The sequence below is a fragment of the Alosa alosa genome, chromosome 21 (assembly GCF_017589495.1).
Source record: "Alosa alosa isolate M-15738 ecotype Scorff River chromosome 21, AALO_Geno_1.1, whole genome shotgun sequence".
Classification (NCBI taxonomy): Eukaryota; Metazoa; Chordata; class Actinopteri; order Clupeiformes; family Clupeidae; genus Alosa; species Alosa alosa.
Genome location: NC_063209.1, coordinates 14,539,638 through 14,551,645, shown reverse-complemented (window position 1 = coordinate 14,551,645; position 12,008 = coordinate 14,539,638). Strand labels below are relative to the sequence as shown.

At 44.0% G+C, this 12,008-nt stretch overlaps 1 long non-coding RNA gene across 1 annotated transcript; it reads right to left on the bottom strand.

The window, feature by feature from the left end:
* Window positions 1–7,575: 7,575 nt before the first annotated feature.
* Window positions 7,576–10,637, bottom strand: LOC125286698. Its single transcript, XR_007192224.1, has 3 exons — window positions 10,222–10,637; window positions 9,150–9,230; window positions 7,576–8,234 (listed from the first exon to the last, which is right to left on the bottom strand). It is a non-coding gene; the product is annotated as an uncharacterized LOC125286698 (long non-coding RNA).
* Window positions 10,638–12,008: the final 1,371 nt, after the last annotated feature.

Sequence of the window (12,008 nt, the reverse complement as noted above, 5' to 3'; positions counted from 1 at the left end):
AAGGAATAAAGAAAGACATTCAGGGCCCCTCCACAAATAAACAATGAAAATTATATCTTAGGTGAAAACGCACCTACGCAAGTTTTGCAATCATTTTGGCCTTTTGTCCACAGGATACTGGCATTTTAGTCCTGAAACACACTTCTTTGAAAACGGGTTTCAGAGTGAAAACATTTTAAAACGTTAACGTTATTGTAAGGCTAGGATAGTTATCTAGAAGCACACCGGTTATGCTAATAGTACTGCAAGGCTAGAATAGTTAACAAGAAGCCCACCGGTTACATTAACATTATTGCAAGGCTAGGATAGTTATCTAGAAGCACAACTGTTACGTTAACGTAACTGCAAGGCTAGGATAGTTATCTAGAAGCACACCGGTTGCGTTAACATTATTGCAAGGCTAGGATAGTTATCTAGAAGCACAACGGTTAGTTATCTAGAAGCACACCGGTTACATTCATTTAAGTTGAATTTCACGTAGTATTGTGTATGCTCCAGGTGTTTGCGTGAAACCATCGCCAAGGCACCACCTACTGGTCGGGCATATGTATTGCAGGATTTCCCCTCGAAATGTGAAGACAACCTTTTTGAATACGCAATAGAAAAATATTGTCTGCAAAATATCTGTGGATGAGGCCTCAATATCATATAAATGCACACTCTCTCACACACACACATAGACACACACCACACACACACACACCTCACACAAGTATCTATCTTTCTGTCTTACTCACACACACAACTCTCTCCATCTCTCCCTCTCTCTCTGTCTCTCTCAAAGAGACAGAGAGAGAGGGAGAGCTTGGTCAGCAGCAGTGTGTGTGTGTGTGTGTGTGTGTGTGTGTGTGTTTTGAGTGTGTGTGTGTGTGTGTGTGTGTGTGTGTGTGCTGACCGAGGGCAGATGTCAGGTCAGAGCGAGCTCCAGTGCCTGTGTGACAGTGAGTCGGTCCGCACTCCTGCAAGAGGTTCATTTATCATCCGCAGCCACGCGGGAGACAGAGAGAGACCTCTGGGACGAATTAGTCCCCAGGTAGCCCATCAGCTCTTCTCACACACACTCTCTCACACACACACACACGCACACACACACACACACACACACTCAAAACACACACACACACACACACACACACACACACACACACACACTCACACATCATAATCTCAACCAATAGTTCTGGAAGAGCAGGGCAAAGGCCCCTTGCCCAGTGCAGGACCAATAAAATGACTATCGTCAATGACAAAAACAACTACAACAACAACAATAAAAATAGCACACTAGTCATGAGCCAACAGGAATGGGACATTAGGGCAAAGGCCTTTTTACAACTGCATGAATGAATAACAACAATGAAAACAGCAGCAAATATCCACCCTTCATCTTGTCCAGAGAAAGAGTCAAGGTTTACCCAGTAAAGAGCCATGACAATGACAAGCAACTAAACCAAACCCCACACCAACTGTACCAGACAGGCCAGCCACTGCATACAATTAGCTTAACACAGCTCGGGCAAAGGCTTTGCCAGCAGGGTCTTTAGATTAACCATCAACAGCACAAGAAGAACTCATGAGTCTGTTATATAGCAGACTTGTGTTCTGTGACGTTTGCCATCTTTTATGTTGGAAATGGGACGCTTACAGATCTTAGATTGAGAATCCTGGCCTGAAAAACACCCATCTGACTGAATGAATTGATGTTCTTTGCTTTAAACTGGTTTATTTTCCCACACACAATGCAATCTACAATGTAGAAAACCCTTTAGAAAATAGTAATTGAGTAATAGAGTAAATGTAATATACACTTTGTGTGTGTATTTGTGTGTGTCTTTGTGTGTGGGGGGGTTAAGTGTGTGTGTGTGTGTGTGTGTCTGTCTGTCTGTGTGTGTGTGTGTGTGTGTGTGTGTGTGTGTGTGTGTCTGTGTGTGTGTGTGTGTGTGTGTGTCTGTGTGTGTGTGTGTGTGTGTGTGTGTGTGTGTGTGTGTGTCTGTGTGTGTGTGTGTGTGTGTGTGTCTGTGTGTGTGTGTGTGTGTGTGTGTGTGTGTGTCTGTCTGTGTGTGTGTGTGTCTGTGTGTGTGTGTGTGTGTGTGTGTGTGTGTGTGTGTGTGTGTGTGTGTGTGTGTCTGTGTGTGTGTGTGTGTGTGTGTGTGTGTGTGTGTGTGTGTGTGTGTGTGTGTGTGTGTGTGTGTGTCTGTGTAGGTAAGCATGAGAGTGAAGCCTTCAGGAGCTTGAGCCCTCCACCTTCCCCTTGCCTCCACCTTCCCCTTGCCTCCACACCAGAGTGCTTATATCTCCGCCCACTCCGGTTATGCCCTGTAATTATCCCGCCGGACTAGTGCCGCGGGGGGGCGGCGTTGGCAGGATTGGCTCTCAAACGGGCTGGGGCCATAATCCTCATATAAGTGTATGTGCGTGTGTGTGTGTGTGTGTGTGTGCCTGCACTTTCTGTACTCTCTAATAAACGCTTTCTCCACCTTTCAGAAGGCAATTAAAAACACACATACACAAAGGGTCAGGGTGCACACAGAGATATGGACACAATAACACACACACACACACACACATACTCGTACACAAAGCCACTGATATAGACACATTAACACTCGTTCACACACACACACACACACATACTTACACAGAGCATACATACACACACACACACACACACACACACAGCCTGCGAGTGATGTATTTGCATATCAAAACAGAAAAGGCTTTCATCCTGATCTCCTTGCGTTTCATGATATGAAGGTGAGTAGTCAATGTCAAGTGGAGAAGTTTCTATTGCGCTACGACTTTCCTCTCTCCTGCAGACACTCAGACACACGCCAGCACTTGATATCCCATTTATGTGTGCAGATGTGCCAGGACGGTCGTTGGCAGCAGCAGTTACCCTGGTGCCTTTGTTGTTGTGAGTGAGGTTTTGACACCAAGACAGACAGCTGTGACTTTAGAAAACAATTCCAGCAAACATAAACCACTCATCTGTGCCATTTATGGGAGTGGTTGACAAGAGTCTATTAAATTATTTACATTTTTATTTATTCATTTAGCAGACTCTTTTATCCAAAGTGACCTATGGAAAGAGGATAACATTCAAGCTACAGTGCAGAGGTACTTATCACATACGCAATGTAACCAAAACTTTATTAACTATGTATAATTTCTGACAGAGTACCATATTTTCCAGACTATAAATCGCATGAGTCAAAAAATGCATAATTTCCGACAGAGTAATAGAGCCAGTATTACCTCCTATTGTGTTTGTAAATTGTCTGTATTTTTACATTTCTTTTGTGAAGCGACCAATAAAATGCATTATTATTATTATTACAGTATTAAGATGTAGTTATAACACAGTCAAAACTACACATGTGCATACGACCACACAGAGAGAGAAAGTATGTGCACCACAGAGGAATGTGACAGCCTCTGTGCACTTTAAAAGTTTCTGTTGCACTTAACAACAGCGGTCACATTAGTCCCAGAGCAGCTATCCACAGGTCACAAACACAATGGTTGTGACAGATGCATAATTGATGCGTTCGCAGCCTTTTCTGAAGGCAGCGCATTAAAAATGTGTCAACTTGTAAAAGCATCATTCAGCGCCGCGGCGACACACACACACACACAGCTCCTTAGGATTAATATTTCACTGTCGCCCTGGATTGTAAAACTCCATCTGCCAGAGTGCTGTGCTGCTCACATGTGGGTCACACTCTAACATACATCCCATCTAAATATTCAAATGGGATATGAGTGTGTGTGTGTGTGTGTGGTTAGGAGGGATGCATTAATATGAAGATTGAAATGTGGGGAACATGTAGTTATGATGTTTACTGGCCATATGAGATCAATTTGTCTGAACGCTGAGATAGTGTGTGTGTGTGTGTGTGTGTGTGTGTGTGTGTGTGTGTGTGTGTGGTTAGGAAGAGGGTTGTATGAAGACTGGATAATGGGATGCATGCAACAATGTTGTTTGCTTGGCCATACATTCACAAATCAGCTGAATACTGAAAATAGTCCTTTGTGACCGTGTGTGTGTATGTGTTTTGTGTGTGTTTGTGTGTGTGTGTGTGTGTGTGTGTGTGAGAGAGAGAGAGAGAGAGAGAGAGAGAGAGAGAGAGAGAGAGAGAGATGAAGAAACCACAACCAAAAAGACTCATAATACAAACTGCAGTATCTACACAAAACAAACATTACATTACTCTTGATCTGTATAAACACAGCTATGAAGTCCACCAAGGCTAGACCGTTGGTTCCCCTTCGAGGAACTGGAAAACCTCAAATAGGCCAACCTGCAACGTCCCATTCAAAAATAGATGTGCAAATGAACATAAATTATGACTGCAAATAGGAATTAGGAATCATGGCTAAATATATTTGCTTACGCAAATAAAGTACTGGAGGCCCAGAAAGGGACATTACTGAGTTGCTAGCGGCGTAGCGTTAAATATTATGCTAATGTGCAGCCTATGGCACCGCCACTGCTCCTAACTCTGCAATGTGTTTGAGGAACAAAACAAAAAAAAACACACAAATGACTCCACAATGATGAAGCCAGCATTGTACAGTGTGTGCATTTTAATCTATCAGCGAAATGCACAAATTATCACCTCAAAATGCTACCCAATAGCCTAGTCAAGGTAAAGGTAGAATTATTGCACCTTGCTAAATCCTAGACAAAAAAGCAAGAAGGTGAAGTAAAAAGAGTTAAAATAAAATGAAACAATCCATTCGTCACCAGTTAAATGTCAGTTGGCATTATAGATGTTTCCGGAAACTAGCTCAAGTTTCCAGAAACTAGATCAACTCAGATCAGATCTGTTGGTGAGATTGTTGAAGAGCTCTGTACGGTGTCCTGAGGGAAGTTTCTGCTTTGTCAAAAGAGACAAACGATGCTGTGGGAGCGCAAGCAGGAAATCGACTGCACTCTTTGTTCAGCCCTTTCACCTTCACTTCCTGTTCACCAACTTGGGATTGTGAAACGGGCCCCGATTGGGTCTGCTACGCTGCCCTCTGGCTAAACTCTCCTCCCCCTCCACCTATGTACATCTCCTGCACGCACACATCCGCACTTGCAGTCCAAACGGGGGTCGGACATGACAGGTGTCGAGAAAAATGACTCATGTTTAGAAATGATGGAGCAAGTGTGCAGGAAAGCAACTAAATATTTTTCAGTCTGAGAATCCCGACGACAGACAGCAATGATCAGAGGATGTGTTATGTAAGGTAAAGGATGATGCTTTTTGAATGCCTATTGGTTGTAATGGGATGAGATGTTCTACAAAGGATGGATTTACATATAGCTAAAAATGGACTGACATTTATTTTGCTTCAGGGTTTTTTATCATAATATTTTATGTCCATCATTATTTTCTTTAATAATAATGCATAAAAAAACACAGACACAGCGATATAAAAAGCACTTGGGCAGTGCAGTTGGTGCATATAAAAATAATCAATCTGAAAGGAGAGTTTTGGCAGTGCACAGAGAATCTTAAAAAAAAAAGGTTTTTTTTCAGAAAAGTCATTAATTTTGCTTTGTTTTGTTACTTCCTAAAGGAGAACAAGCATGTCACAACAATTACCAGCAGTGAAGAAGCAGCACTGGTGTGTTTTTTATGACTGAAAGAGAGTTTGGACGTACGTAAGGATAACTGCACTAATTACAAAGTGTTGTTTAAAAAGGAGAGTTAACAGTTGTTTGAAGAAATTACACGATAAATCATTTTTAATCACTGCACACACCCCACAGAAACAGTATGCATCAAGTTATGCCTTAAGTCAAAGAGAATATGGGTGATTTTATACTAAACAGTGTTGTTTTCAGGCTGGAAAATTGAATAATTAAGATTGTGGAAAGGTAAACTATGACCTATAACCAGGGGGCACTTCAGCCGTGGCCCACTGGTTAGCACTCTGGACTTGTAACCGGAGGGTTGCCAGTTCGAGCCCCGACCAGTGGGCCACAGCTGAAGTGCCCTTGAGCAAGGCACCTAACCCCTCACTGCTCCCCGAGCGCCGCCATTGAAGCAGGCAGCTCACTGCGCCGGGATTAGTGTATGCTTCACCTCACTGTGTGCTGTTTGTGTTTCACTAATTCACCAATTGGGTTAAATGCAGAGACCAAATTTCCCTCACGGGATCAAAAAAGTATATATACTTATACTTATACTATTGTTTGTTTCCCCCTGTTTAAAGATTTATGTAGTTTGCCTGCTTATTTATTTATTCATTTATTTACTGCAGTCAATTACAACAATAACAAGAGCCAAATATGATTTTGTGTACACTTTCCTTCATAGCAGTGTTGCTGTGTTTTGGACAGAGAGAGGCAGATGTGAGAAGCGTGTACCATCACTGCGGGGGAAATCTGTGCGCCCGTGAGGAGCTGGCAGCGAGTGAGCGCGTGCATTGCGGAGTGGCGTGGAGCGGAGAGATGAAAGTTTGCTGGCAGAGGCCTCTCGGACCCGCTGTGACACTTGTCAGTTTCTCGCCACAGGCTCTCTGGCGCCAGAACACACACGCACAGTGGCTTCTTCTTCACACCCTTAATGTTTTGCCTTGCTGTTCTGAAACAGGCCTCAAGTGTGAGGACGTGTTTAGTTCACAGGCCCACCGAGCCGTCCATTAAGGTGTCACATTTTTTTTCTCAATTTGTTTTTGTGTGTGTGTGTGTGTGTGTGTGTGTGTGTGTGCGCGTATGTGTGTGTGTGTGTGTGTGTGAGAGATAGAGAGAGTGTGTGTGTGTGTGTGAGAGAGATAGAGTGTGTGTGTGTGTAGAGAGGTAGAGAGAGAGAGAGAGAGTGAGTGTGTGTGTGTTTAGAGAGGTAGAGAGAGAGAGAGTGTGTGTGTGTGTGTGTGTGTGTGTGTGTTTTCCCCCGGCGGGACCCAATCAGTGTTATTGCTTATCTGACAGCCTTCATCACACGCTTAGTTTGCTCCAAAAAGCACACAATCAATGAGGAGCCGCTCTCCACGCTATCACAACACACACACGACACACACAGATAAACACACAGATGCGTACTGCGAGTGATTATCAGGGCTTTCTCCCAGCCACAATCTATTCAGTAACTCTATTCACCCCTGCAGCTTCAGTGACCACATGCACTTCTATACAGCGATTGTATTAGAAGACAGTCCAATTTTTATTAAGGCTGTGTCGCCCCTGTGCCGCTCATTATCTATGGTCTGAGTGGGAGATGGGGAAGTCCTGCGGATGTCCTGTCACTGCGCGGAGGGGCACAAATCAAACATCGTCCCACTTCTTCCCACGGGCATAAAAAAATAATAATAATCATTTTGAAAAGCCTTCTCCTTTTCATTGAGATCTTATTTTTCCTACCCATAAGCTATTAGAGAGTAGAAAAACACTCTTAAACGTCTGATAAGTGTTGTTTTGTGAGTGAAGAGATCTTGGGTTATATACACACAAGCTATCATTACACGACCAAGGCTACATGCCTGAATCCCCACCGGTCTGTGTATAGTACTCTACTCAGGCAGAGGTGTTAGACCATTAACAAAAGTCAAAAGAAACATTTAAGGAATTATTCAGGTGAACGCTTATTGAATTTGATGGGGTATCAATTTCCACTCCAACAGCTAATTTGAAAATGCAGTCCAGAGGCTACAGCAATCAATAGCTTCTCTCAACCTCCCGTCGATTTGCATATAGGCAGGGCTGCACAGAGAATGATAAAGACGAGACGCAGGACAGCCCCACAGCCTTCCTTCTCTCCTCCTTCTTCCACTGGTGCATTCTCTCTTTCCTTCTCTCCTCCTTCTTCCACTGGTGCATTCTCTCTTTCCTGCCTGAGGCTCAGACACGGGCTTCATTTCTCCCCCAAAGGCAGAACAAAAAGAGCTCCTCCGGCACTGTAGACATGCCAAGACCAAGCCCCTGTAGGAAACCTGTAGGAAACATGATGACCGCATGTTGTGCTTTTGAACAGGTCCCGTGGCACCAACCATATAGATAAATAACAACAGTGACCCATACATGTATAAATAACAACAATGATCCATACTGTACATGTATAAATAACAACAGTGACCCATACATGTATAAATAACAACAATGATCCATACAGTACATGTATATGGAGTGTTGTGTTGATGTTGAGGAGGTTATCTCCTCTCCTTTTGGTCCTTATTGGGTTCATAAAGGTGCTTGAAGACCAGTCTGGCAGGCTGTGCATCATCTGCTGGGGCCCCTATAGAGGAAGCTGGGGGGAATAGCGGCACCAGCAATGGAGTTCAGCCCCAGTTCAAAGCTGTGCCCTCCGTTCACCATCACGTGCATCAACACACACACACACACACACACACACACACACACACACACACACACACACACACACACACACACACACACACACACACACACACACACACACACACACACACACACACACACACACACACAGCTCATCCTCTCTCTACATGCCCCACACTTCTGCGGCTCTCAGAGGCAGACGGTGGGGTACTGGTCGGGGCAGGAGTGCCAGCTTGGTGCCAGCGAAAAGAGAGAGGTTTAAGTGCAGAAATGGCTGTTTACTAATTTGCCACTCTGTGTTATGCTGACAGGAATGGGACCGAGTCATTGTGTGTTTGTGTGTATGCATGTGTGTGTGAGAGAGAGAGACACATAGAATCTTCCTCACACACACAGCATTGAGGGGTGTGTAGTATGTCAGGTAGGTTGGCTTCTGGCTCATAAAAGGCACACCAGCCTTCTCTTTTCTAGCATTAAACTGGTTGAATACAGTATTTAATTTAAAGCATTTATATCTTTCTCACACTAATTAACACACACACACACACACACACACACAGTCATTAATGTGAAATTAGAGCTACTGATTAAAAGCTGTGTAATCTGAGAAAGTGCTAAGTAAGTGAACGTGTATGTGATCAAGTCAGGTTGAGGCCTCTGGAGCCCTGTGGTGTGTGCGTGTGTGTATGTGTGTGTGTGTGTGTGTGTGTGTGTGTGTGTTTGCGCAACATTTTGTGATTGCAATTTTGAGGCTGGCATTACATTGGATCTTTGTTTTGACAATGACGCACAAAAAATAGAAATACATTATTTTTTAAGGTGAGTTTTTTGAGTGTGTGTGTTTGAGCGTGTGTGCATTCTTTACCTGCTTGTTACTCGAGAGACCAGGCTGCTCCCTTTTAGGGAGGGTTGGAAGGTTGGTGGTTACAGCTTCTTCTAACTGCTCCTAACATTCACACAAACACACACACACACACACACGGAGAGAGAGAGAGAGAGGTGGGAAAAGAACAGTCACTCTGCACCTGGACAACTATCTTGTAACCATAGAAACTGCCACCTCTGTTCACACAACCTTTTCTTCAGGCACTTTATATCTGTCCATTTTCTATTCCCTTTTTTTTTTTTTGTCATTATTGCGACAGCGGCACCACCATCCACTGTGAGCTTAAAGAGTTGAAAGCCACACCAGTAGAAAAACAATGACAGCTTTAGAGAAGCATGTACTTATAGGAAGAGCCACACCAGGCAGAATAATGCTGTGTGTGTGTGTGTGTGTGTGTGTGTGCGTGTGCCTGTGTGCGTGCATACATGTGTGTGCGTGTGTATGTGTTTTTTGCACACTCTCGTTTATTTTAAAGGATAATTAAAAAGAAATAAGGATACAAGTTAGAGATAGAGAGAGAAGATGAAGATGAAGGAAAGAAGATAAAGAAAAGAGAGGAAGAGAACTGGAAGAGGGAGAGAAAAAGGGAGAAAGAGGAAGAGAGAAAAAGGGAGGAGGAAGAGGAGGAGATAGAGGATGGAGAGATAGACAAGGATGGAGAAAAGGGAGAGGAAGAGAACTGTAAGAGCAACTGAAGAAAAGAAAAAGGGAGGAGGAAGAGAGGAGGAGATAGACAAGGATGGAGAAAGAGAGAGCAACTGTAAGGCAGAGAAAAAGGGAGGAGGAAGAGAGGAGGAGATAGACAAGGATGGAGAAAGAGAGGAGGAGATAAACAAGGAAGGAGGGAGAAGGAGGAGAGAGAAACAACTGTAAGGCAGAGAAAAAGGGAGGAGGAAGAGAGGAGGAGATAGACAAGGATGGAGAAAGAGAGAGGGTGGAAAGACACAGAGACAGATGTCCACTGTGAAACTGAATAAAAGTGAACCTGGGGAAGCTCACAACCCCTGGACCAGGTGCGACCCTCACCCTTGCAAGCGAGAGGGGAACTGACCTCATTAGTATGTTAGCATAAGACGGGAGCATACATATGTTCCCCGGGTCCTATGTTCCCCACTTTGTATGGGACCGGGGAACATAGGAACCTAACCCTAACCCCGTGCGGGGAACATATAGGACCCGGGGAACATAGGGATGACACCCATAAGACCCCCATGCTAGCTACAGAGAGGAGCGTAGCGCGAGTGCTGCCGCCACTCGGTCTGCCTGTCTGTTGCAATGATGTGCTCCTTCTCCTTCATGTTCTCTTGTTTCTCATAGCTGTTTGCTTATTTATGAGGAACTCCAATTTGCCAGAGCGAGTCATTCTCAACACCTCCATCTGTACGAAGCCATTAGAATGAGAAGAAAGGCCTTGAGTGAAATTAATCACATCACTTGCAGTTCCACAGCTCTCTCTCTCTTTCTCTCTCTCTCTCTCCCTCACTCTCTCTATATCTCTCTCTCTGCTCTCTCTTTCCTTCTCTCTGTCTCTTTTCTCTTTCTTGCTCTTTTTTCTTCCAATCTTTCTCTCTTTTTTCATTTGGCTTTCCCTTGTTTCTGTCTTCTTCCATCCTCTCTGTTGCTTCTGAAAAGGCTGAACATATGATTTGTTATTTTAATGTGGAGAGCCAATTATTCCACCAACCAGCCATCTCTCCTCCACCTACTTAGACTAAAGAGAAAGAGACTTCACCCTCCAGGCACAGCACACACAGACAGAAAGACACACACACACACACACACACACACACACACACACACACACACGCACGACAGGAGCCTTTGGTTCCACTGATGTCTATGGGGATCTATAATGTCACCCACATGAAAACGCAGAGCTCTCTGCTGTGCTTGAATAAGAAGAAAGACTCCATATCCCATAGCGCACCAGTCCAGCATGACACTTCCATATTTATGACACGACGCATTATGAGGTCACTGATTCTTTTGTCGCATCACATCAAAACTAATCTACCCCTCTAATAGCCCTCCAGCAATGCAGGAAAAGGAGAATCAAGCACACGCACACACAGTATGGCCTTTGGAGTCAATAGATCAATGCCAGGCCCAGTTCTGGATCAGTATTGGAGTCCAAGACCACGTGGTACACAGAAAACTACCACTTTCACCACACTAAAGGCCTTTCTGAGTCTGTATTTTTCTAAATAAAATTGTCGGATGACTGAAAAATATATACAACCTCATGTTGTCAATTACGTTTTGAACATCAGAACATGTTCGGTTTTTTTTGCATCAGTATAAATTCAGTGAATGAGTGCAGCCTTCTGGACTTGATAGACTGAAAAAAAAACATACGAAATGACTTACTTATGTGTGCAAAGGTGTAAACTCACAAGATGTGTTTCCCCACACCACAAGTAGAGAGGTCCATCCGGCGTGTGCACTGTGGACCTGTGCACATTTTGACCCCTAATCCGGGCAGCTTGTCTGGGTGTCTGTGTTTTCCTCAGCACTCATTAAACATAAAATCATCGGCGCTTTAACTCGTCTCTAAGTGCGCTAAACAACCTGTTTTGATAATAGCTATTTTTACATTCTGTTGTGGTTACATACTGTACATATTGTAGCCACAACATAGATCAAAAACAAAACTACAGACAAAACCAGAACAAAACCCAGAGAAATGTACTCCTGCAGCGAAATACCCTCCACCCCACCCACTCCCAGGATAAAGAGGAATGGAGCACGTTCCAGCACGGATCTGAGCCGATATCCGGCGGATTGCGCGCTGATTCCCTCTTGCGCTCTTAAACTCCTCATCCTTAAGAGGTAGCACCC